This window comes from Petaurus breviceps, unplaced genomic scaffold, assembly GCF_028583685.1.
Source record: "Petaurus breviceps papuanus isolate PSGF00001 unplaced genomic scaffold, PetGlider_PUasm1.0 126, whole genome shotgun sequence".
NCBI lineage: Eukaryota > Metazoa > Chordata > Mammalia > Diprotodontia > Petauridae > Petaurus > Petaurus breviceps.
The window spans coordinates 65,414,966-65,442,262 of record NW_027185655.1 but is presented as its reverse complement, the minus strand read 5'-3'; the positions used below and the strand labels follow the sequence as shown (position 1 = coordinate 65,442,262).

General features: G+C 38.7%; 1 protein-coding gene across 1 annotated transcript in view; it reads right to left on the bottom strand.

The window, feature by feature from the left end:
• ASB5 (ankyrin repeat and SOCS box containing 5) overlaps window positions 1–27,297 on the bottom strand; it is a 77,735-nt gene that overhangs the window by 41,369 nt on the left and 9,069 nt on the right. The window lies entirely within an intron of this gene.

Here is a 27,297-nt window from a genome sequence, read left to right as displayed (position 1 = left end):
CCAAGGTGCTATGCGAACCTCTTAGGTCACATACCCTTCTCAGTGCCATCAAGGTGATGTGACCTGGACAAGAGACTGTGTCATCCAGGTGCTGTGTGACCCTGGGTATAAGCCCTTTACTCTCAGTGACCCAGGTGCTGTGACCTGGGAACTACCTCTGCCAGGTAGGTTGTATGTGTGACCCTGGGCAAGTCATAACTTCTTAGTGTCTCCAGGTGTAACCCTCAGAAGAGTCACAGAACTGTACAGCTAGAGGTTTCCTCTGCTCCAATGAAATCGAAGTTCTGGATAAAAAAATCTTGGGGGTGGAAGGCAAGAGAAAGTATTGAATGGCTTGGGGCCCAAAAATCTCAGCCCGGGAGAGAAAGAAACTATTTTCACTGCTCTTCCTCATGCTCACCAAGTAAGCCACTATATAGGTGAGGTCAGCTGGCCAGCTTTAGTTGTCAACCAGTAAGAACCTTATTTTAGAATTGGTTCCAGTCCAAATTCACAGCCTTCTTACTGATGTTATAGTGGGTCACGGTGGTCCAGTTCCTATGCCAGAGATAAAAATTGCAGAATGAATATGTGTTTCAATTATGTGCCACGTATGTGGAGTGGTTATTTTGGGAGGTCATTTCAACACCTTGAAGAAGACTGCAGTCAATTTGGGTGCAACTGGGCCACACACTTTTAAAAAGCCAGGAAAAAAATCTTAATAGGGACAGAGGAAATCTCTGAGACACATGTGACTGCTACTACTTGCTGGTATGTAAAACTTGAACTAGATACGTGGTCTCTGAGTCAAGAACTGTGACTGATCCTGGACATTACACCCTGGATTAACTGGGCTGGTGATCTTATTACAATAGTGACTTATTTGGGATGTGTTTTGATGGAAAAAGGATATAGGAGAGGGGGAGGGCTTGGCAGAACTCTGATGTATTCTGCTATCTATTATTATTAGTAATATTCTGAGGGCTTTATCCACCCTCTGGTGGTATATGCTGGAGAAATAAAAGAACCTTTGGGGAGTAAAATTCTTTCTCCTTTACCATTAATTTTTTGGAGGCAGGGATGGATCAGGACCCATGATTCCTTAAATATGAGGAAATCATAGTGTGGAAACTCCTTTCACTGATACATAGTGGTAACCAATAAACAGTTTTAAGAGTTTCCAGGGAAGACTGAATGGCTAAGTGATTTGTCTAGGGCAGGGGTGGGGAACCTGTGGCCGAGGTCCTTGGGTGCAGCCTTTTGACCGAGTCCAAATTTTACAGAACAAATCCTTTTATTAAGACCCTAGACTCTAGGGTCATAAAACTAGAAAGTGAAGGGCAAGACTTGAATTCCCTCTTTACTTCAAGACTAACACTAAGTCCATTTCCTATAGGATAATAGACTTAAAGCTGAAAAGCAATTTTACAATCATCAGGTTTTCAAACCCCTGCACCTTAACAGATGAGAAAACTGAGACTGAGGGAAGTTAAGCAATTTAACCTGAATCATACAACTACTATGTGTCTGCCTGATTGCAAATCAACACTCCATTATGACACTTAGAACATACTTTGCACTCCTTCATTTTTCTGAAATTACACAGCAGCTATTCTCTGTCAATTCCATTAGAATCATTGATTCAATACGACAATTCCAGTGTTGAGGTTTATTTCACTAGTTCATCAAAAGAATTATCCAGTGAACACAAAAGATGTGAGGTCCTCAACTTGAATTGCCAAAGAAAGGTCCCTGGATCAAAGTTGTCAAACTCTGATAAAAACAGGAGCCACTAAACCATAAATAAGGATCCCTGCAGGCACATATTGACATGGGAAACTAGATGTTAACTTTATTTATGATTTATTGTATTTTTATTTATTACATTAAATATTTTCCAATTACATTTCAATCTGGTTCAAGTTGCACTGGGCAGTGTTGTGGGCCACATTCTTGATGCCTTTGTCCTGAACAACGCATGCTACCATTATCTCATGATTAAAGATGCTGCCCCCGATATTGCTGTGGAAGGGTCTAATTTACTGTTTCTCTCTGGACAGGGCCAACTTTATCTAAAGCAGTCCAAGTGGTTGCCTCAGATCTTGTTAATCCCAGTTAGGGGATTAACTCCACACAGAGTGATATGGAATAAAAAGGGCAATGATGGAAGAAGCAGTTGTCTTGGGCATGTAACTCTAGCTGGAGTGCATAGTCTATTGGGAGGTGTAATTTTTGCCAGGCTGCCACTGCTTGGGTCTCTTCCCCTCTCCTTTTCTGGGCCCCTCCCTTCTTCCCGGTCTGACCCTTCAAAGTTGTTGGCACCCCAGGGATGTACCAGTCTATTCAGACTCTTTTTTTTAGTCTAGAAGAAAACTACATTTCCCAGCAGGTCATGCAACCCATTGTGGCTACAAGGAGAAAACCACAGCTTGGGATAAAAAGCACCTAGATTTGATCTTTCCAATTGATTATAACTTCCACAATCAGGGCTTCTAGCTCAAATCCATAGATGGGAGCAGAAGAATGATATATTAAATGTTATTCAGTCTTTAAATTTTTTATAATGAAAACAACTTGGAATTTTGTGACACGATGAATTTTCATTGAAAAATCCAGACATCTTCTCTACTACTAATGTTGGGGCCAATACTTTTTCCCTGAATAATTCCTGCCAATAATTTTGGCACTTAGAGCCTTGAAAAAATTCTAGTGAGGCTTTTGGCTAAAAACTAAACAAATATCCTTTGGAAAGAGACATATTCCTTTAGGGGCACCTCTCCAGTCCCTAAAATGTAGGGCCTGCTTTGACAGTATGTCTAGTATAATCATATGTGAATAGGTACACACATACATAACCATATATGCTAAGAAACAGAATATATATCAGAATTCTTTCAGAGACTAAATAAAACTACAAACAAGAAGCAATAGATTTAATTTAATTTATCAAACCTTTCAGAAAGCCAGTCACAAAATTCTGTATTGAAAATTATTTTAAAAAGTTAACCCTCCAACAGGGAAGAGATCAAAGGATAGAAATGAACAGTTCTCAAAAGAATTGCAAACTATAAGCAACCATATGAAAGATTTCTCAAAATCATTAATAATAAGAGAAATGCAAATCAAAACAACTCTGTGGTTTCACCACACACCCAACAAATCAGCAAATATAAAACCAGATGGGAATAGTCAATTGTTGGAGGGGACTGGCATGCCAATGCATTGTTGGTAGAATAGCGAATTGGTCCAATCATTCTGGAAAGCATTTTATGATTGTAAAAATAGTGACTAAAATGTCCATATTCTTTGACCCAGAGATCCAACTGTTAGGCATATTCCATAAAAGAGGTTAAACAAAAACGATTATTTGTATTAGCAAAGAACTGGAAACAAAGTGTATGCCATTGTTTCGGGCAAAACAAATCGTGATAAATGAATGCAATGGAACACTATCTTGTTGTGAGAAACAATATAGTGAACACAGAAAAACATGGGAAGTCATGCAAAGTGAAGTATGTGCACCAGGAAAACAAATATACCTAATGACTGCAATATAAACTGAAAGAACAACGAAAAAAATGAAACCGCATTGTGTGATTTGTAATGATCAAGCTTGACCATGGAGAAGAAAGGAGAAAACCACTTTCTTCCCTTCTTTACAGAGATGAAGTATGCTATGGGTGTGTGTTACTTTGCATCTACTGTCAGATTTAATAGGTGTGTTATGGAACTGCTTCGTTGTTGGGGATTATTTTTCTCTTTCTCTTCTTTTTTTATTCTATTTTTTTTTTTAACAAAGGTAGCCCTTTCAGGAAGGCAGGACTACATTTAGAAATTCGGAGATGTAAAAACAAAAGATATCAATAAAGCAATTATGTGCTCCGCCATTTTTCAGTCTTGTCTGACTCTTCATGCCCCTATCTGGGGTTTTCTTTCTGAAGTGATTTGCCATTTCCTTCTCCACTTCATTTTACAAATGAGGCAAATGGGGTTAAGTGACCTACCCAGGGTCATCTCAGAAAGAGGAGTCTTGCTTACTCCAGGCCTGGCACTCAATCCATGGCATCACCAGATAGAAAAAAAGAAATTGACCACACAAAGTCACTGTGAGATTTGGGGAAATAGGAAACTGGTTAATAGAGAATAAGAAGTAGAGACATTTATGGGGCGGCTAGGTGGCACAGTAAATAAAGGACTGGCCCTGGAGTCAGGAGGACCTGAGTTCAAATTTGACCTCAGACACTTAACCCCAATTGCCCTCCAAAAAGCAAAAAAAAAAAAAAAAGTAGAGATATTTATATGTGGCCAGTGGAAAAGTGTAACTGATAATAGGCCTGAAAGACTGGTATTTAAGGCCAGTCTTGGTTATTATTCTCTCTTTTTTTTTTTTTTAAAGCAATTGGGGTTAAGTAACTTGCTCAAGGTTACACGGCCAGGTGTTTCTGGGTGGGTGCTAAGTGTCTGAGCCTGGGGTTCGATCTCCAGGTCTTCTCAACACTGGAGCCGGTGCTCTTACTCGCTGTGCTACCTGGCCACCCCTTGGTTATTATTCTTTATAAATGTGCTAGAAGACTGTTTGAGTGGTGAGATATCTAAGTGTGCAGGTGCCACTAAGCTTTCTCCAGTAATGACTTGTCAGGCTGATAGGGATAAATTGCAGGACAACCACCCAAGCTTCTTTCTACAAGTGGGTAGAAAAGTGGCAGATAAAATGTAGTGGAGATAAATGCAAGACAATGCATTCGTGAAAAAATGGTCCAAATTATAGCGATAAACTGAGGTATTATGACTCGGGAAAATTATAATTTGGGAATCTGGGTAAATTGAAAACATCAGATAATGTACTTCTCTGGCTAAAAATAATAGGGACTGGAGCAGTGATTTCATTTCTTGCTCTGGCTCAATCAACAGAAGCCTCTGGTGAGTAGTTTCCTCTATCTATGCAAGTCAGCACCTTCCTGGAAATTTGTAGACTAGGAAAATGCCTAGCCCAGAGGGTTAAGTTACCTGTCTAGGATCACACAGTGAGTCTATATTACAACCTAGGTATTCCTGATTCCAAGCCACCTCTATCCAATACTCCAGACTGCCTCTTTATGGCCAAAAAAGCTAACAAAATTCTGGGCATCATCAGCAAAATTCATGGGATCATAAGATCATAGACGTAGAAATGGAAGGAATTGATGGAATCCTAATAAAGCTGCCCCCAGTCCCAATATTCTAACTTCATTAGAGGCTCCACTGTACCTGCCCCTACCCCACCAATGTCCTAACTTCTTCATGTATGCATCACTGCTCACTAGAACAGCAGGTGTGTCCCTGAATTCATAGTTGTCACAGAACAGCAGGCGTCCATGATCCTGTGATGGGATCCCAGGCACTGTGGCTCTATCTAGTCATTGCCTGCAGACCCATTCCCACAGAAACAGGTAATCACAATCATACCATCCATCTAGCCCAAGACAGGACCACAATACCTATCTATCTTGACCAGACAGGATCATAATAGCCAGCCAACTGGAGGGCAGCATGACCAGAAACCACCAAACCATAGATGAGACCCCTCCTCCATTACCTAATCCCTTAACAAACCCCTCCTGCCTTTTTAATATTCATGATTTCTATTATGTAATTGCATCTTTACCCTATAAAAATCCATTTTGCTTTCTCTGAAGTTGCTGGTTCCTCTTGGAACTTAGCTCATTTCATGAGAGGCGTCAATCTCAATAAATGCCTATACTTGGATTAGAGGTGGTCTGACTGAATTCTTTGAGAGTTCCACCACAACACATCATGAAACTTCAACAGTTTTGGGGTGGTCAGAGCCCCCACCTGCAACAGAACTTCAAAGATATTTAGTCCAATCCCGTCATTTTATAGATGAAAAAAACTAAGGCCCAGGGGTGGTTAAGTGACTTCTTTACAGTCACATTCATCATAGGTAAGACTTGTCATATTGGTTAATAAAATCTATCCAATTATCTGTCCATAAATTATATTAAAAGCTCCAAGGTTTGGGGGCAGTCACATTATAGTAAATGCTTAGCTTTATTTTTTACAATAATTTTAAATGACCTTCAGGACAACAAAGCTTTGTTTCTTCAGAAATCACATCGTTTTGCAGGAGTTGCTTGGGAAGACTGTTCATGATAAAATTAAAGATTATAGATTTAGATGGAAGAAACCTTAGTAAAGACCATTTCACCCAAACCTTTGGTTTTTATCAATGTGGAAACTGAGGCTGAAGGAGGTAGACAGGCTTGCTCACAGTCACACAGATCTCAAATAGTCATCACACGTTATAAAAAGAAATACTTCTTTAGTAGTTGAATCCATATATAGTTAACATGGTTTATTTGCAGGTAAAACAGAATTAAAGAAAGGCATGATTTAAATTTCAAAATTGTGAGAGATTTCCATTTTACCTGATGATTCCAAACTTTAATTCTGGTATGTGAGTAGAAGTAGCATGTGAGAGAAGCCATTATTCACTTGGGTTGCTGGGCTGTTTTCTTCTGGGGCTTAGAAAATAGCCATGTACATGTAAGTTAAAGGACCTCTTTGAGGTGGTCTATCCTTCCATCTTTCTTGCTCTGACTCAATTAGACACAGCTACCTGAATCGGCTGACTTGATAATGGTGGTAGTAGAGGGTGGGTGAGGCCTAGGGTCAGATTTGACCCTGCACATACAAGTGACTTGAATGGGGAAAGCAGAGGGTAATTATTATCCAACAATTAACTCTTGCCTCAAAGTCATTTACCTCTTATATAAAGGTTGCCTAGAAACCTACAGTGACATTTCATGGTCCATGACATAGCTCTTATTTGTCCTTGATTTTGTATTTAATGAAAGGTCACCAATATCTGGTAAGTGACAAGTACAGACAATGTGATGATAATTATTTTAATTATATACTTATATGACAGTCATATTGAAAGGGTAATAGGACCATGAATACAGAGGCTGGAAGAGACCCCAAAGGTCATCCACTCTAACCACCTCATTTTACAAATAAGGAAAGTGAGGCTCAGAGAGTTAGATAACTTGTCTAGGGTCATACAGGCAAAAAGTAGGAGACCCCAGGTTCTCTGACTTTAGTGTCAAACTTCATTCCACTAATATTGTTCTGTAAAAGGTTAACTTATTAGTATGCATTCGGGAGCTATAAGTAAGAACCAATGTTATAAAACTGATTCATAAAATCTTTATTAACACAAGTATATTAAAGTATATTAAAAACTTTATTAACACAAGTAATAGATATGAAAAAAGAAATCTAAAAAGAAATTTATTCAAGTTTAAGACAATGGTTATTATGCAAATTGTACCCAATTTATTCTTATTTTGAGTTCTGTTACCCCCAAAAAAAGGGCTATTGCAGATGAGAAATCTGTGTCCCACCCATGGTGAGCAAAATAGATGGCCATGCCAGCTGTCAAGAAAAAAAAAAATCTGATTTGCCTTTGAATGCCAGATGGTTTCTTCTATACATAAAAAGGTATTAAAGTCTAAAAACTTAAAAATGTATAACGACACAAGGACTTTGTGAAGACAGAATATGTTGCTGTAAGATAGAAGTGTTGGAAACCTTGTTTTTAGATTTCTCAAACAGTGCTGAACAAAAAATTTGATAATGTAAGTGGTAGGAGTAATCCTATGTTAGGATTAGAAAAAAGTCTTAATTTTGAAATGTTCCTTCTTAAAGATATCTTGATTAATGAACCTTAGCACTTAATTCATCATATTTAAAGCTAGAAGAGACCATAGAGGTCATTAAGTCATCCACCCCTAATTTTGCAGTTTGGGAACTGAGAACCATAGTGGCTTTGATCTACTTAAAGTTTACAAAGGTAGTAAGTAGACAAACTGGAGTTCTTCTGACTTTAAATCCATTTCTGAGGATTCCCATAAGTTTATAAGGTAATATTTCTTAGCTGTGAAATTTCATCACGAACATGCTGCTCAAGTAGCCCCTGAAAATTTTGAGACAAAGACCCCATTTCCATGAGACCAATCCTGAAGTTGCTGTTTGCAAAATTTAATAGATAGGTCCTGACCATGTGGCCATTTTTGTTAAGCTCCTTCAATTCCGCTCCTTCTCCTCAAAACTTAGTATCATCAGTTAATCAACTAGAATTTATTAAACACTTACTGTGCGATAGACCCTGGGAATACAAATACAAAAATGAGACAGTTCTCTTCAAGGAGCTTATATTCTACTAGATTCTCTCCTCTTACTCTCTCTGAGGAAGTCTCATAACTCCCACCTTCTCTAGAACCATGTCCCAGCCAGCCTTCCTCTGCCCCCCTAACCCCTTCCCTTCAATGTCTCTTTCCAATGACTCTTTCCTACCTGAATACAAACATTCAGGTCTTCCCCTGGTCCTTGTATTACATCCCGTTACCATACCATCCTCTTCCTGCTCCTCAGACTTCTTGAGTTGCCTATACCTGATGCCTCCACTTTCTTATCCCTCACCCTCTCTTCTCAACATCTTGCAGCATAGATTCCACCACTACCAGGGCACTGAAATTTCTCTCTCAAATGTCACTAGTGACTTCATAACTGCCCAATCCAATGGCCTTTATTTTGCCCTCATTTATTTTGTCCCCTCTACATCTTTTGATACTCTTGATCATTTGCTTTCTTGGTTATTTTCTCTTCCTTAGGCTTCCTAGACATCATGCTAACTCGAAGTGCTCCTTTCTGTCTTCTTCAATAGCTCCTTATTCTCTTCCTGAATGTTTATGGTGCCTAGTATCCAAAACTCAGTCCTTGGCCCTCCTGTTCTCTCCCTATACTCTTTCCTCCAGCAATTTCATTCATTCCCAATGGTTCAGCTATTACCTCTACACAAATGAATGCCAAGCCATTATTTTTGTAACCCTGACCAATCCTTTCTATGGACTGTCCCCCATTCCTGGAATGTGCTCCTCCATATCTATCCCTTAGAATCCCATTTCCTTCAAGACCCAGCTCAAAAGCCACCTTCTATAAGAGGCTTTTCCTTATTCTGTGACTTTTCCCCCCACCCCGCCCCCTGCAAGTGACCTTGTATTCATTTTATATATACATTTATGTTGTTTTCCTTTGAAACTTAAATTCCTTAAGGAAATCAGATAAATTCATAGAATCAAAATGAACTTCCCAAACCTTTTCTCTTTCCCTGACTCTCTTGATGGTACTGCCATGCTTCCAGTCATCCAGACTGGAATCCTTGATTCTTTCCTTTCCCTCACCTGCCACATTCCATCAGATGTTAAGTCTTATTTCTACAATGATTTTCACATCTACCTGCCTCCTTCTCTCTACTGTCATCACCACCACCCTACTTAATTCCATTTTCTCACCAGAAATAATGTAATAGCCTCTTCACCTGTTTTCTCTGGTTTCCATCTTTCCAGCCCTTCCTTACACAGTTCCATTACACAGTAATGAGATCTCACGCACTATGTCCCTTCCCTTCTCAGATACCTTTAGTTGTTTCTCAGGATCAAATACATGTGCTTAGCCTGGCATTTAAAGTCTTCTATAATCTAACTCTAATCTGCTTCTCTAACCTTATTTCACTGAGTCCTTTTCATGGACTCTGTGCTCCAGCTAAATGGGACTCATTGCTTTTCTTACATTTTGTTGTTCTCTTTATGAAGGCTGGCCCCTTACCTCCCCTGACTTCTGTCATCAACAATCCTTTCTTATGGTTTTCCCCTTCCTAGGCCACTTCTCATACTGCTTCCCTGGGTCAGCAGCACCTCCCCCAGATGGAAGAGAGCCCTTGCTACTCCGTACTAGATTAGCCCCAATTCGCTAGTACTTCTAGTTAAATCCAGATGTTAGTACAGACATTTTCACATATGTAGAAGATTTGTTTACATGTGATCCTTCAGGTAACAGGGAGCTAGTGGTGTTTACTGAATGGAGGGTGAAAGGGTAGGGAGGGTCAACATGATCAGACTCAGCCTCCTCCTACTGAAGAAGTTCTGTCTGCTGAGTCCCCTGAGAATGGGGTTTGTCCTCTTTGTTTTAACTCTTCTTTGTCTTTGAATTAGAAACCATTCTATGTGGGTAATGTTTGGTGTCAGATGCTTCTGCCAGGGTTACATCTTCATTTTATAGAAGGAGCCTGCATGACTAAATAGTTACCCTTGAGTTTTTTTTTTCCTTTAACCAGAAATGAGTTTTTTCCCCTTGTGCTATAGTATGTGCTCAAAAAATAATTTAATAAATCTCCCTTTTTTTCTTCCATTCAACCAATCAATTGACAAATATTCAGTTACCTACTATTTAATACCAGGCACTATACTAGGGTCTGGGGATACAATAGCAAAAATTAAGCAATTCTTGCCCTCAAGGAGCTTATATTGTGTGTGTGTGTGTGTGTGTGTGTGTGCATGGGTGTGTGTGTATGCCCTCCCCATGTGTTGGGGGGGTGGGTTAGGGAGGAATGACCCAAGATGTAATGTTATGTGACAGAAAGTGTACTTTAGGAATCTAGAGATGCTTTTTCATCTATGCCACAAATTAGTTAAATGACCTTGGTCAAATTTACTTTTTATGTGACTCTATTCTTTCTTTATCTGTAAAATAAAATGACAGAGTCACTTTAGTTCAGGGGTTATTAACCTGGGTCCATGAACTTGCTTTTTAAAAAATGTGTTGATAGCTGTATTTTTTTTTTTTTGCTTTTTTGGAGGGCAGTTGGGGTTGTGACTTGCCCAAGGCCACATGGCTAGTTTTTATGTCAAGTGTCTTCGTCTGCATTTGAACTCAGGTCCTCCTAACTCCAGGGCTGGTGCTCTACTCACTAAGCCACCTAGCCTCCCCAATAGCTGTAATTCAATGAGATTGGTTTCCTTTGCAATTCTAGGTATTTTATTCATTTAAAAACATTATTCTGCAAAGGAATTCACAAGCTTCATTCAGACTGCCAAAGGCATCCATGACATTAACAACCAGTCCTGAATTAGATGATCTCTCTCTCTCTCTCTCTCTCTGTCTCTCTCTCTGTCTCTGTCTCTCTCTCTCTTTCTCTCTCTCTCTGTCTCTCTGTCTCTGTCTCTGTCTCTGTCTGTCTCTGTCTCTGTCTCTGTCTCTCTCTCTCTGTCTCTCTCTCTCTGTCTCTCTCTCTCTCTATATATATATATATATATATTTAAAAACATTTATCTCTCCCTCTCCCCATTTGAAAAAAGGAGAAAAAAACCCTTACAGCAAGTACATGCAAAAAAAAGTCTAGCAAAAATAAATTCCTACATTGACCATGTCCAAAAATGTCCTTCTGGATTTTAAGTCAATCACCTTCAGCTCTCTAACAGGAAGTGTCCTGATTCATATTCATAGTCCTTCAGATACTGGGTTTATGATTTCATCAGTCAGAGTTCTAAGGTCTTTCAAAATATGTTTTCTCTATAAAGTTGTCATTGTGTATATTGTCCTCTTAGTTCTGTTCATTCTTAATCAGATCATAGAGTGTGTGATGTGCTCTCTCACCAATATAATACAGAATCTAGGGGAAAGTGGGTTCAAGGTTAGAGAATGAATATGGTAAAAGGGTTACTTATAGCTCCCGGTTGAAGGAAATCTTTTTTCTGAATTTCTCCCTAAGTGTGGCTGAGCTTTTTATTGGGTCCTCGCAGTTTTTTCTAAAAGCTGTCTTTCCTAAGAGTGTCTTCTTGGTCGTTGGTGCTGATGCACATACTTCCAACATCATCGCTGTTGCTGGGATTACACTAGGACACTGATAAAATGTCCCTTGGGGGGACTCTGAATATCCCAAGATCAAGGCAGGAAGGAGGAGAGTAATGCTCTTCTATTCTCTTCCCCAAGCTGTTCTCTCCTGGGGTTGGCTGGCACTGTTCTCTCCTCTGCATTGGCCAGAAAACAGATTCTCTGTGTTCGCTACTAGCTTGCTATTTTATAGAAGATCTATGGGGGCGTGGCCAAGTTCACTTGTTGCTTCACTTCATCCTTCTTTCTATAAAATTAATCAAGGATTTTTTTCACACTAGTTAAAATACTTTTAACACATGAATCAATTGATTCAAAAAAGACCTTCTAGGCCTTCTTCCTATCTACTTTATACTTCTGGTTGATTGATTCAATAGAAAAGTTGGGTCCTTTGTAATAATTATGGTAGAGGTATGGAATATCTCTTTTATAATTGGATCAGAGAATTTAGAGCTGGAAGGGAGCTTAAAAGTCATCTTACATGTTAAAAGTGTAGAAATTCAGCTGTTTTCCCACTCCTTGTGATGCCATTTGGGATTTTCTTGGCAAACATATTGGAGTGGTGTGCCGTTTCCTTCTCCAGCTTATTTTTTAGATGAGGAAACTGAGGCAAGCAGGGTTAAGTAATTTGCCCACAACTAGTAAATATCTGAGGCTGGATTTGAACTCAGGAAGAGGAGTCTTCGTGATTCCAGGCTTGGTGCTGTATCCACTGAACCACATAGCTGCCCCAAAAGTATGGAAAATGAGGCCCGAAGTGGCTAAGTGACCACATACTATAGTAAGTAGAAGAATTAGAATATTGAAAATGAAGCTAGATGACCTGGACTTTTAAAAACACAATTTTACAGTTGTTTCAATCAGATTATAGCTAGTTTTGATGCTATAATTGCTATAATCATCATGAAAATAACATTATGTAAAGAAAGGAAATATAACTAAGGTCACTTTGTATTATTCACATATAAATAAGTATTAGTAAGTAACAAGGCCATAGGTAGAGAAGAAAATAAGAAATACAGAGATAATCTAAGTAAGTAACATTTGGCTAGTATCTATGGTGCCTCTTTCACTCTCTTCCAATCCCCTTTTCTCCCTTGCTGTTGTCACACACATACCCATCTATCTCTACTAAGTACTCAGTGTGACAATTAAAAGAAGGTCACGGATTCATACCTAGGATAAAGGCCTTGTGTGTTCTTTCCAAAGACAACAGCTGCTAGGAAAAAATTCAGCTCATCCTATGAACAAGGACTTAATGTAGTAATAATCTTCCATGGAGGACTGCCCCTCCCTAGGGCCCTAGACACAAATAGTTTTATCACCACTGTCTATGGGCTTGGATAGTAAGCAGCAGATGATGAGATTGTTTTGAATGTTGACATTTTTCTTGGAAGATTGGGCAAAATGATTACTGAAGCTTGGTCCTGCTATAATGAAAACATTGACAGGAACTCATTGTGAGAGCTAAAATCATAGGAAGTTAGAGGTTGCTTGTATGTCACTGCAGCTAGGACTTTGTCCATGAGAACATTAATAGACTTCATTAGCAAACCCATTGGTTTTCCTACAGATGACTTGGCACAGACAGACTGACAGTTTCTAGGGAGTGTTTCACCAAACAGAAGGTCTGAACCACACTGCTACTGCTCTCTGGGTCATTTCCCCCATTACCCCTTTAGAGTTCATATTTTCCCCTTTATAGAATCATGGATTCTCAGAGTTTAAAGGGATTGCCAAGTCTTCTAATCCATACTCCAGAAGAAATAACCTTTACAATATCTTAATGTCTGCTGATAGAAAACTTTCTACTTCTTGATACAGTCTATTTCATGCTTAGGCAATTTCAGTTATAAAAATAGCAACACACATTTATATGTGTAAAGGTAGGGGGCTCCATTGATTATCTCACCCCACTTTAAAGCGAGATAAAATGATCAATGGAGTAAGCTTTGTTCCTTAAGAATACTTCTTGGCTGAATTAATCATAGCTGAGTTGTGAATAGAGCCTGTTCACCTCCTTGAATGAATAAAAGCCATTGGTAAAAAAAAAAAAATCATGCCCTGAGAAATTTGTAAATAAAGGTGAATCTATCTCAGAATCAGGTAGACATTCCAAGGGTCTAGAAGTGGAGAGGAAGGAGCAGGGCCATTCAATGTGACAATTAAAAGAAGCTGACAGATTCATACCTAGGATAAAGGCTTTGTGTGTTCTTTCCAAAGAATTGAGCCAAGAACCAGTAGCACAAGGCAACCAGCAAAAGGGCAGAAAGAAGACAGAACCAAAATGTGGCAGAGATATTAAAAGGCCATCATCTCTACAAGCATCTCAGAGCAGAAGACCTGGGCTAATGCCAATGGTGTGCCTACCTATTTAAGGACTGAGGAAAGTCCTAATAAAAGGTCTTTTTCCCCTTCAACTTCCCCTCCTGGTTCCTGTTGTTCAACAGACACTATAATACAAATCTACAGTTTTATGTTTTATTACTCAAACATTCCTGGGAACCTGAATTTTGCCTCAATTGAGAAGAGGTCAAAGCTTAATTAGTGTTGGATACATATGCAAAAATTTAGGTAGAGAGCTGAACCTTTGCCTGAATGTTAAGGATTTTACTAAGAAGGAGCTAAAGAGCATTGTATTGAGCTCATAAATTTTGGTCCAAAATAAACTTCCTGAAGCCAAAATGCCCCTCAGCTTAAAATGGGCTAATTATTCTCACTGGTTGTTACATGTAGAACACAAAGTATTTTCCTGAAAACATCTTTGTGAGATGAATAGTTCAAGTAATTGTATTCATAACTTTGTAGATGAGAAAACTGAGGAAAGAGAAGTTATATGAATTGTTAAAATAGATAGTAAATGGTCTGGCCAACTCCCATCTGTATATGAAGCCATGATTTAAGCTCAAGTCTCCTGATTACAAGTCCACTGTTTTTTTCACCATATCACACTGATTGTTAGTATTTTTTTTCTTTTATAAAACCCCAATCTTCTTCTTTTCAAAACCTTTATAATTTCTATTTCATCCTCGTGGATGGAACAAGTTAAATCCCTCTTCTCCACTTAAAAAACTTGAAGACTAGTATCATAAGCCCCCTGTTTTCTCTTGTACAGAATAAATATACTCTTTGTACAGCCTTATCTCTAGTCTTCTTATCATTCTTGGTCACTGCCTTCTATATGTTCTTTAGCTCATCAATGTCCTTCCTATAATGTGATTCCCAGAAATAAACATGTATGAGCTATGACAAGAATAGAGTACAGTGAATCTATCACTTCCCTTGTTCTGAATTTTGTACCTCTCTTGGTGAAGTCTTACTCATTCTTTCAATATCTTCTCTTGCCATCATACAATTCCTTGATAATATCTCTTACTCCTTTTCCTTGGGTATTCCTCGTTGTATATTGCAGCCTACTTACATCACCACGTACCTCTCCGTTGTCTGCTATGTGTTACTCACTCGAATTTTTTGGAAGCAGTTGTGTTCCATGTCTCCCTCCCCATATAGCACCACTAGTTAAAATGTTAAAGTTAAAAACACTGGTCTTTGCTTTCATGGGAAGCTTGTAGTTAGTAAAAGAGTATTTCTATATCCTGAAAGCAGTCCAGCCCACTTTGCCCCTCTTAGTCAACTCTGATCCCTCACCTCATTGTCTATCTGTATTGGCTGACCTAGATGAATATTCCATTGGAAAACTCTCTGGGATGTCCATCCAAATGCATATTGAATGTACCCACTGCAGTTATACTTTGATTCAGCTCATATCCTTCCATCTTATCCACAAGAATATTATACTAAACTTATAAGATGCCTTATATATGATAGTTTCTATTTTATCAGTCTCATAACCCAGACATAAAAGTAAATGAAACTAATCAGGAATGATTTATTCTTAATGAATTCATGCTGACTCTTAGTGATTTAATTGCTAATACTCTACCCTCTTAATGATGTGTTTTAAGATTTTGTCAGAAAGTAAAGTCAAGCTTACTCTCCGATTGAAGAAATCATTTTTTTTCTCCCTTTTTGAAAATCGGGACAAAATTTGCCCATCTCTAATCTTGTAGTACCTCTCCCATTCTCTGGAAGAAGGGCAAATTTTATTCTATTTTTCTTGTGTTTCAGTTCCTCCTTGGCCATTTTGGATCTATATTGTATTTTCCTTGGTAGAATGATAAATGAATGAGTGAATGGGGGATAAGGAATAGGGATTAGACTGGTAATTTCACTGACATAAAACGCTTTGATAAGGTTAGCCCCTTCTCTGCAATTATGGTCTTACAGAGTTGCCCAGAACACTGAGAGGATTAAATGACTTTCCTAAGGATACAAAAGCAATTATGTGTCAAAGGTAAAACTTGCACCTGGATCTTCTTGGATCCAGGGCCAGATTATACATCCACTAAACTATGTAAATTATGATTATAATGAACATTTATTACAGATTTAAATTTATAATTAATAATAAGTTAATAATTAATGGTAAATCATAGAAATGATGAGGAGTAGGAAAAAAAGAGTGATTGTCAAGTCCTTTCTGGAAACATGATAGTGCTGGTTTGATTAGTTACTTAGTCCTAGGAAAAAAATCCCTGAGTTGAGTGGATTAACTTCCTGTTCCTCAAGACTGCCTCTCTACTACAGGATGTCCAATGCAGATGGCACTTCTCTATTTTAGGAACAGTAGAAGTGGTACGGCAGCTAGGAAAATGCCTGGAGTGGATAGAGGAAATAGAAGCACAAGACAAATATTTTATTCAACTTCTTGGATTTGCTTTTTTGATTCACAGTTCCATTTGTTGATTTCAAGTAAAAATTTTCCTAACTGGTAAGAAGGCTTAATCAATGAACAAGTATTTACTGAGCACATTCTGAGAGCCAAACTCTGTTCTAAGCAACATGAGGCTTACAGAAAATGTTATGATGTCAACCCTGTCCTTAAGTAACTTACGAGCTAGTTGTAATGTAAGGCTGAAACTTGTTTTAAAAAAGAGTAAAAACTCATTAATTGACTGTTGGTGGACTCATTTGGTCCAGATGTTCTGGAAAGTAATTTGGAACTGTACCCCAAAAGCCAGTAAAAGCCTGCATACTCTTTGATCCATCAAAAGCATGGCCATTAGATTTATTCCCCAAAGAAGTCAAAGACAAAAGGAAAGGGCCCGTGTATATGAGAATATTTATAGCAACATTTTTGTTGTTGCAAAGAACTGGAAACTAAAGGGATAGATTGAGAAATGACTGAACAAATGATGGTATATGAATATAATGGAATATTACTGAGCCATAAGAAATGATGAAAGCAGTGAATTCAGAGAAGTTTCGTATGAACTAACACAGGTGGAAGTGATGTAGCTGATGGAAATGAAGAGTTGGCTGAGCTTCTGGATCCTCCTTAAAGGAAGGTTCTGGGAGTTTTTCACTCTACCCTCTGGCTCTCTAATCCAAGGGATAGAGGTAAGTGATGTGGTGTGAGGACCAAAACCGAAGCAGTCCCTGAGATGATGAGTCCCCTAGGAATGAGTTTTTCCTGGGGGGTGAAGAGGGATTGATGATGGCAGAGTTAAAACTAAGCAGCACAAGTGATGGGAAATGGTGACAGAAATGATTCTCAGTTGATGATCTTGAATGTTCATTGGTGAGGGTTGTAGCCATTGGCAGTAGACAGTGACCCCTAACCCTCCAGGAGTGCCCCTAAAATCCTGAGGAAAACGTGTAGTCAAGCTCTTGGGACCTGTCCCGCCAGTGGGAGTGGGAGTTAGGCTGAGGACCCCCTGAACCCACAGGAACCATGCTGTGAGAAGTTTCTGAGTACAGGAGCAATGGGAAGCTACTGGATTTTACTGAGCAGAGGGGTGACACAGCCACATCTGAGCATTACGAAACTCAGTTTGGCAGCAGTGTAGAAGACAGATTAGAAAAGGGAGAGAGCTGAGCTACTGAGACCAATTATGAGGCTGTCACAATAATCTAGGTGAGAAGTGATGAGGTCCTGAACCAAGGTGATTATCAGTGTAGATAGAGAAAAAGATGCAAGAAATATTGTGGAGGGAGAAATGGCAAAATTTGACAGTAGATTAGAGATTATATGTGGGAGGAGTTAATGATAACATCAACGATTTAGGAAACTAGTAATATCATGATTCCTTCTAGAGCAATGGAGAAGTTTGAAAGAGAGGCAGGTTTTTGAGGGAAAAGATAGTCAAGTTTTGGAGGGGCAGCTAGGTGGTGCAGTGAATGATGCAATGCTGGGCCTGGACTCAGGAAGACTCATCATCCTGATTTCAAATGAGGTCTCAGAAACTTACTAACTGTGTGACCCTGGGCAAATCACTTAACCCTGTTTGCCTCAGTTTCTTTATCTATAAAATGAGCTAGTGAAGGAAATGCCAAATCACTCTAGTATCTCTGTCAAGAAAACCCCAAATGGAGTGACTTAAATTAATGCAAATACTTCTCTAGATGACCTTCTTGACTTTAATCCATCTTCATTGCAACTCATCCTGCCAGATATATCATCCTTAAAATCTACTTTCAAGGGGTGGCACAGTGGCACAGTGAGTAGAGCACTGGCCCTGGAATCAGGAGGACCTGAGTTCAAATTTGGACTCAGACACTTAGCATGTACTAGCCATGTGACTTTGGGCAAGTCACTTAACCCCAATTGCCTTGCTTTTCCCCTTCCAAAAAAAAAAAAAGAAAACCCCAAATGGGGTCACGAAGAGTTGGACACGACTGAATAATGAAGTTTTGGACATGTAGAGTTTGAGATACGATTAGCACAATAAGTCTTATATGTTTAATAGTTAATTGATATTGCAAGATTGAAGATCAAGACTGAGACTTTTATATAGATCTAGAATTCATTACCTTAGAGATAGAGGACAATTAAACTCATGGGAGTTGATGAGGTCACAATGAAAGAGGGTGTTATTGAGAGAAAAGTAAGGGGCCTAGGAAAAAGCCTTGAGTAATACCCATAGTCAGGATGTATAATAGGCTCAATGCGGTCACCCAAGGAGATTAAGAAAAGCCAGGAGAGAGTAGTATCATGTATGCAGAGGAGAGAGTATCCAGAAAGAAATGGTTGTCAACAATATCACACAAAGCAGACACACCAAGAAGAACATGGACTGAAAAAGACCCTCAGATCTGTCCATTAAGTTTATTGGTAACTTTGGAGAGAACAATTTTAGATAAATGAGTAGGTCAGAAGTCAGACTAAAAAGGGTTAAAAGGTGAGTCAAAGGAGAGGAAGTGGAGGTAGTGAATATAGACAGCTTTTTGTAGGACTCTGGCCTCAGGTTAGTCTTCAGTAAAATGGGGATACTAACACAACACCACTCCTAAACTAATCCCATAGTTTTTTTTTTAAGAGAAAATTGCTTTATAAAATTTTATAAAATATTGTTTAAATGTAAGTTATATGTGGGGAATACAAAGACAGGGTATTTCAGATAAGAACATTATTAATTATTATTTCACATATATTATAAATGAATATATTTTTCTTCTTAATAGAAGTAGGGGATGAGAATGAAGACATGTTCATGAAATAGTGGAAAGGTCAGTCTCTATTAAGCCAAGGGCACATGGAACATGTTGGAGGTAGTAGAATATAAGTTTGAATGTCAAAGTCAACATATCAAGTTGACATATTTATTGAATACCATCTGAGTGGTAGGCACTGTGCTAAGTGGTAGGGGTGAAAAGTCAAACCAAGTTAAATAATGGAGACACACAAAGGATTTCAGATTTAATGTAATAGAAAGCATGGTGGCACTGAAGAATTTTTTTAATAGGGGAGTACCACATGTTGAAAATAGATCTTTTTTTTGCTTTTTGGAGGGGGGAAGGCAGAGCAGTTGGGAGTAATTGACTTGCCCAAGGTCACACGGCTAGTTAAGTATTAAGTGTCTAATGTCAGATTTTAACTCAGGTCCTCCTGACTCCAAGGCCAGTGCTCTACTCACTGTGCCACTGTGCCACTCCTTGAAAGTAGATTTGAAGGATGATATATCTGGCAGGATGAGTTGCAATGAAGATGGATTAAAGTCAAGGAGGTCATCTAGAGAAGTATTTGCTTTAATTTAAGCCTTAAGTGAAGTTGCAAGAAATCAGTTTGGGTATTGGTATAAGCCGATAGCATTACTGTCAGGTATTGATTCTGAGATTTGCACCTCATAGGCTCCGAACTTTTCTGAGCAATATTAAAAGATATTTTTCTTGAGTACATCAACATATTGAAAAATAGCCCCTGAAGTTGGTTATGAGTCTATGATTTCTATTGGCTATAAAACTTCTGAAGTTGTATATATAATTATGATTTTTCAATACCCTAAAGTTTATGAACTGTCTATTAATTTTGAACTGTCTAAAGATTATATGGAATATGATATAGCATTCACTTAAAGCAAGAAGCCATGAGATGAATTTATTGCAGGAGCCATCGAAGGTTTTTGAGTGGGTGAATAACATGATGAAAGTTGAATTTAATGAAGACGACTTTGTCGGGATAAATTGTATTAAGGAGAGATTAAAAGGGGCGGCTAGGTGGTGCTGTGAATAGTGTACTGGCCTTGGAGTCAGGAGGACCCGAATTCAAATATGAACTCAGAAACTTAACACATACTAGCTGTGTGACGTTGGGCAAATTACTTAACCCCAATTGCTCTGCCCTCCCCCCTCAAAAAATGCTAAAAAAAAAAGGGGGGGGGGATTAAAGTCAAAGTAGCCAACTAGGGAGTCATTTGCATTTATCTAAGCAGTAGGTAAAATCCCAACTAATGTAAATATTGGTATAATCATGTATTACCTATTTCAAGAGTTGATTCTGAGATTTGCATCTCACTAGTACTGAACTTTTCTGAGCATCTTTAGAAGATGTTTTTCTTTTCTATTTTGAAAAGAAAATTAGAGATAACTTTTAAGGTGGCTGATATTCTATTAAATAGAAAATTGTGGTGTTTCTATGTCATATTTGCTACAAAGGCATTAAAATGGTGTGTGCAAGATGACTTTTAAAAAAATAATTAGCTTACAACTTAACCAATGGTTTTTAGCTGGTTGAAGATGGTTTATGATATTAAAAATAACTAGTTTACATAAAGCAATAAGTCCTAAGATGGGCATCCCCACTCTAAATCCTATAATCATATGATAAGACAGAGAAGCACTACTCACTTGTGATTTACAAAAGGAAACTATCATTTCAAGTCCAGAGATTGGCAACTGGGATAGCCTAATTATGTTCCCTGTCAAGATTGGTTGAAGAAATTGGGGCTGTTTAGCTTGGAAAAGAATTGGGGGTCAGGGCAATGTGTGTGTGTGTGTGTGTGTGTGTGTGTGTGTGTGTGTGTGTATAAATGAATATACAAGCATGCCTTAAAGATATTGCAGGTTTGGTTTCAGACTTCAATAAAGTAAATATCATAATAAATCAAGTCACATGAATTTTTTGGTTTCTCAATGCATATAAAAGTTATATTTATACTGTGCTATAATCTTTTAAGTATGCAATAGTATCATGTCTAAAAAATGGATATACCTTAATTTAAAAAAACTTTGTTGCTAAAAATAACTATCATCTGAGCCTTCATTGAGTTACAATCTCCTCCAGTTCATTTTACAGATGAGAAAACTGAGGCAAACAAGTTAAGTGACTTGCCTAGGGTCACACAACTAGTAGGTGTCTGAGACTGGCTTTGAGCTCAGAAAGATAAGTATTCTTGACTTCAGGCCTGGCATTCTACCCACTGCACCACCTAGCTGTCCCCCATGAACATTATCTATTATTTAATTCTCAGATTCCGTGGCACTGTGCTAGGCATGGTGAGTTGGGGGTAGAGCCTATGAAGAACACTCAAACCCTATGTTCAAGATCATTTTGAATCTGAGACTAAATTGTTTAATTCAAATCTTTACTTCAGAAAGGAGTACAAATTGTAGGCCTAACTAAGCACAAAGGTCTATAGCACCAACGGAATCCATTTTAAATTGGGATCCCTTCCTAATTGGTTAATATCTAAGCATTTGATTTTGCCTGGAGAGGACACAGGGAAGATTCATTGCAGAGAATGTATTTACTAGTTCTAGTTCCAGATAGGAGAGAAATAAAATCCCCAAGGACAAGAAAGTAACACCCAAGGTAAGAAAGGTAAGAAAATAGGCTATGTTTGTTTCATGGCATCAAGGAGACAAAATTCCAGTTTGTAGAAAATGTGGGGTCAGCCAAGCCTAGGTCTCTTTATAAGTGCCAAGTCATATCTATATGAAATATCATAGCATCAGTTAGAGGCCAGCTAGTACAACCTCCTCATTTTACAAATGCCAGGATACTGGGACCCAGAAAGGGAAGAGGACTTGCCTAAGGTCAAATGGTTGGTAAGTAGAAGATGTTCAAGCTTTTGGTATATTACCTTCAGAAAGGACTGTTAATTCTGCATAATCATATTATGTATGACTTTGGGAGATGGGGCATTCACATTGGAATAAATTATGTGTCCGTATTGGGAAAGATAGTACATGGAGAGGGAAATGAGATAAATGGAGAGTTGTAAGAAGAGGCAGAGAATAGAAAATTCAAGAATGAGAACAGAAGATGTGACAAAGGAAGAAGCTAGATAACAGTATAGGAAAAGGAAGAAATGGGGGTAATGGAGAGCTTCATTTTCTACCCCACCTCCTCACTATTTTACATGTCCTCTTGAAATCTGGCATGGGAAGAGAGGTCATAGAACTGGAAGGGACCTCTGAGATTATTGCGTCTAAAATCCTCATTTTGTAGATGAAGAAAACTAAGTTGCAAAGAGATGACATGACTGTTCCAGGATCACACAGCTAATAAGAGTTTGAGTTTGGAACCCTGCTTATCCTTTCAAGTCTCCTACTATATCCACTCTACTCTGCTGAGAGTCCCCCAGGTTCTTTGTGATTGGGGATAGAGGTAGATTTTCTCCAAAGTACATAGTATTTTGTCCTCTGAAGTCTGAATATAGGTACAAACATGGAGCCTAAAAGTTGGAGTGAGGATTCAGGCCCTGCCCCTCTGTGCTCTTAACATTAATAGAAACATCACGAAACCTTCGGTTAGCCTGAATCAATAAAAGGAATGTAGAGAGGCTCTAACTTTGGAGAAAAGGCTCTCTCTGTAGAAGTCCGGTGATTCCAAGGAGCTCTTAATGTTTCTGAGGCTGTTGGCAAGCATATAGTGAGCAAAGTTGCTTTAGGAACAAGCCAGGAGTCTGTGCTATCTTGATTTCCATTATCAGAGATAAACAGATAAAATAACCAAGCCTAAGTTAGCACTAATTGGATGGCCTTTTCTCAGTGTTCATCCTTATTGACCTCTCTCTGAGACTATTGACTGATGGTGATCTCCTATTTATTCTCTTCTTACTGGGATTTCATAACACTATGCTTCTCCTAACTCCTCCAATCATTTCTTCTCTAAGAGAAGATTTGATGACACCATCAAATCTAATTCTCTCATTTTACAGGTGAGGAAACTGAGGCACAGATCATCATGCACACCCTACTCCTTAAATGTGAGTATTCAGAATTTTGTCCTGGTCTTTTCTCTTTTCTCTACAATCAGTCTTCATGAGTTTCTAGATGTTCTCTTATCATCTCCATGTTGATGACTCCCCAGAGATTCATATCCAGCTCATCTTTTTCCTAATCTCTATTCCTGTATCACCAACTTCCAACTAGATATATGCTATCTGAATGTCAGTTCCTTAGGTACCTTCAACTCAACATGTCCAAAACAGAATACATTATCTTTTCCCAAATACTCATCCCTCTTCCTAACTTCCCATTTTCTTTTGAGGGAGTGACTATACAGTTTTCCAGGTTCACAGCCAAGGATTCATCTTTGATACTTTATACTTCCTCACTCCTCAAATCCAAACAACTGCCAGATTTTGTCAATCTTACTTCCATATACCCTGTCAAACATCCTCCTCTACCCTTATTTATCCTAAAGTTCAGGCTTTCCCTGTCTTACATCTGGATTGCAAAAGTCTGCTAATGCATCTCCCTTCTTGAAGGCTCTCCCATTTTTCTAATCTATCTTCCTCACCATTGTCAAATTGGTATTCCCAGAGTCCAGAGAAGTATATCAGGTCTCTACAAGACACTTCAGTGAATGGTTCCTTGTTGCTTCGGGGTATAATATAAACTTCTTTGTTTGGCATTTTAAAACTTTCCTATCTGGCTCCAACCCATCTTTCTAAACTAATTTCACATTATTCCCTCTCACATATTACTTTATATTCCAGTCACATTAGCCTACCTGAGATTCCCTACCTCCCATACAGATCTCTCACTTTCTTATCTTTACCCAGCTCTTGCCTCTTATTCCTAGAATGGCCTTCCCACCTTTCACACCTTAGAATCCTTACCTTCATTAAAAGCTCACTTTAAGTTCGATCTCCTACATGAAGCATTTCTTGACCTGTTCCCCATCTGTTGAGCACCCCACCTCCCCAAAGTTACTGTGTATTTGCTTGTAGACAATTTGTATTTATTATCTTACTAATCTGTGTGTATGTTGTTTCCGCTAAGTGGAAGGGGGAGTGCTCCTTGAAGGGAAAAGCTTTCTTTTTCTGGTAGTATTCAATGTGATATGGGACACATAGTAGGCACTTAATGTGAATAGACTTACTGTTGATGAAACAAACTGATAGCTCATAGAAGTGGATTGGGGAGAGATCTTAGAAACTATCAAATCTAACTCCTCATTTTACAAATGAGGAAACTGAGGCACGGAGAAGTTAAATGATTTTCCTAGTTTATACAGCTTGTGAGTGTCTAAGGAACAATTTACACTGAAATCTGACTCTTAATTCCAGAATGTCACATGGTTGGTTGATCAAGAACTGCATATATAGGTAACAGAGCTACAGCTAGCTTTTTTTGTGTTTTGGGTTTTTTTGGTCTGTGTCTGGGAAATTATACCCAGGGCAAGTGTCAGGAAGTCTTCTCTCAATGAGGGTAGAGTGAAATACAGAACAGTATAGGGAAACAGGCCCCTAGCATAGCTGGGTGAGGCAATTTCTGGGGAAAATGCCATGTGGGGATGGAAATATGTTGAGTCCACCATCTGGTAGCTTCCTATGCTAACAAGATACTAAACTGTATTGTTTCCATAAAGATAAAGGACCCAGAGTACACTCTGGCCCCCCATCTAAATTCTAGTCCCTGTGAATAAAGGTCCTGTCTCCTCTCATCCAAGTTACAGTTCTGTATAAGTGTGCCTCACTTTAAGCAAATACCATATGTGTAAATTCAGATTCGCAATTAGATTAATTAGGGGCTAATTTCACACTCTTTATCGTAATGCTTTACTTATTGTACACACTTCCTGTGGGTTTACACTTGTAAGTCTGGAAGCCCTCCATTCTCAATGCTTCTGACTCCAGAACTTTGCAGGGTCATTTGTCTCTGGTACGCTGAAAGGCTACTAGACCATTCACCTCCCCTGGTGCTGACTTTGATGGGGGAGAGGGGTGTCCTTTCCTATTGCCCCTGGTTCTCTGGTTGCCTTTTTCTGCAGTTCTTGGGTAGAAAAAGCCACTTGGTCAATTTCTCATTGGATTTCTGTATCATTTCAGTCTGCTATGATTTTTAGGCTTTTGCCAGAGTAGACTTTTGGGGAGCTGGACCTCCTTCTTCCATTCATGCAGCCATTTTGGCCAGAAGTCCCAACATATGCTCTTTGTTGCAGCCTATTCATTCCTACCTTCTTGTTTTAGCTCATGTTGTTCCACCTGCCTGGATGTTTTCCCTTCTCTCTATTTATCTCAATATTAGCATTCCTTAAGGGCCATCTCAAACTCCACTTTCCCTATGAAACCTGTCCTGACAACTCCAGTGACTGTCTTCCCTTCCTGACTGTTACCAATCCCCCACCCTTTTTTTTTTTTACCATCTTATATTAACATGTAATTATATTTAATTGAGCGCTTCATTGTGTACACTCTCAACAATTGTTCCTAATTGTTTCATGTCTAATTCTTGAATGTATGTAAAAATGTCTTCCCCCAAAGTTCCATGCTATCAGCAAACATGCCAGTTCCTTTTATATCCTCCAAAAGGCCCAGTCCATTGCTAGCTAGGTACATAGCACTCTCCTTTGTTGTATTATCATCGGTGTCCTATCCACTTATGTGTGGACATACCCCAGGGTTTTATACTAGGCCCTTTCCTCATCTCTCTCTACATTCTCACTTCATGACCACATTACTCCCACCCCACATTGTTTCAACAATAATTCCAATGAAGAGGACTCCCAGACCTGTATATCCATCTCTAATCCTTCTCTGTAACTCCAAACCCACATGTCCCACTGCCTTGTTAAGTCCAGTACCACATCTCCAATTACTTATCACAAAGGTATCTCAAACTCTTCATGTCCAAAGTAGAACTCTCCTCTCTTTTCCTAATTTCCCAATTCTAAAGGTAGCAACATTCTTTTAATAACATAGGTTTGTAACTCCACAGTCTTTTTGGACTCTTCGCTCTCCTTAACCCTTCATTTTCAATCAGTCATCCCCCCACGCTGTCTTTCCCATTTGTCTCCTTTCTAACTAGACCTTAAAGGTTCAAGGTCTCATCCACCCCAGGACCATTGTAATGTGTCCTCATTAGACTCTCTGCCTCCAGTCTCTCCTTCTGATCGTTCAAGAAGCTTCTTTACTCATCTTTAAGAACCCTTCATAGTTTGACTCCTCTCAACTGTTCCAAGCTTGTAGAAAACTCACCTTAACATACTTTTTGGTTCAGTCAAACTGATTCTGCATCTCCCTGTATATAACAGTCTATTTCCTGTCTCCGTGTCTTTCTTTGCTCGGCTTCTTTGCCTGGAATGGGATCCCTCCATGATTCTGCCTTGTACAATCCCTAGCTTCCTTATTTATATAATTTAGCTCAAATGCTATCTTCTACAGGAAGCCTAACCTGAAAGTGGTTGCTATCTATTTTGTATAGACTTTGAATTTATTTCTATATCTGTATTTCATATTTATTTTTTTCACATTGTTTGCTTTAATGAAAGGTCAGTTCTTTGAGGATCATGTTTTTCTTTTTGTTTTTGTATTCCTAGAGTCTTGGAGAATTTCCTGGGGCTCTAAGAGATTAAATGAACTCCCAGGATCACTCACCATATGTATCAGAGTTGACATTTGAACTCAGGTCTTCTTTACTAAGAAGACAATTCTCTATCTACTATTGCCTCTTTTCACCTCTCTTAAGATGGTGTTACAGAGTAGGCTCTGATCTGCATTGGTGGAAGAAATTCCTCATTAGATATGTCCTACACCAGTGAAATTGCAGGTGTGATTGAAAAAACAAGTGAACAACAACAAAAAAAAAACCCAATTTCTGGTACCTACCCACAATGCCTGGTACATAATAGGCATTTAGCAAATTAATTGAATGAATATTTGCTGAATGACACTAAATTCCTTTCTCTCTCTTACTTTCTTCTTCCCTCTTTCTCATTCTCTCTTTCTCCTTCTACCTCTTTTCTTTCCCCCTCTCATTTTCTCTTTCCCTCCTTTCTTCTTTCTTTCCTTCTCCCTT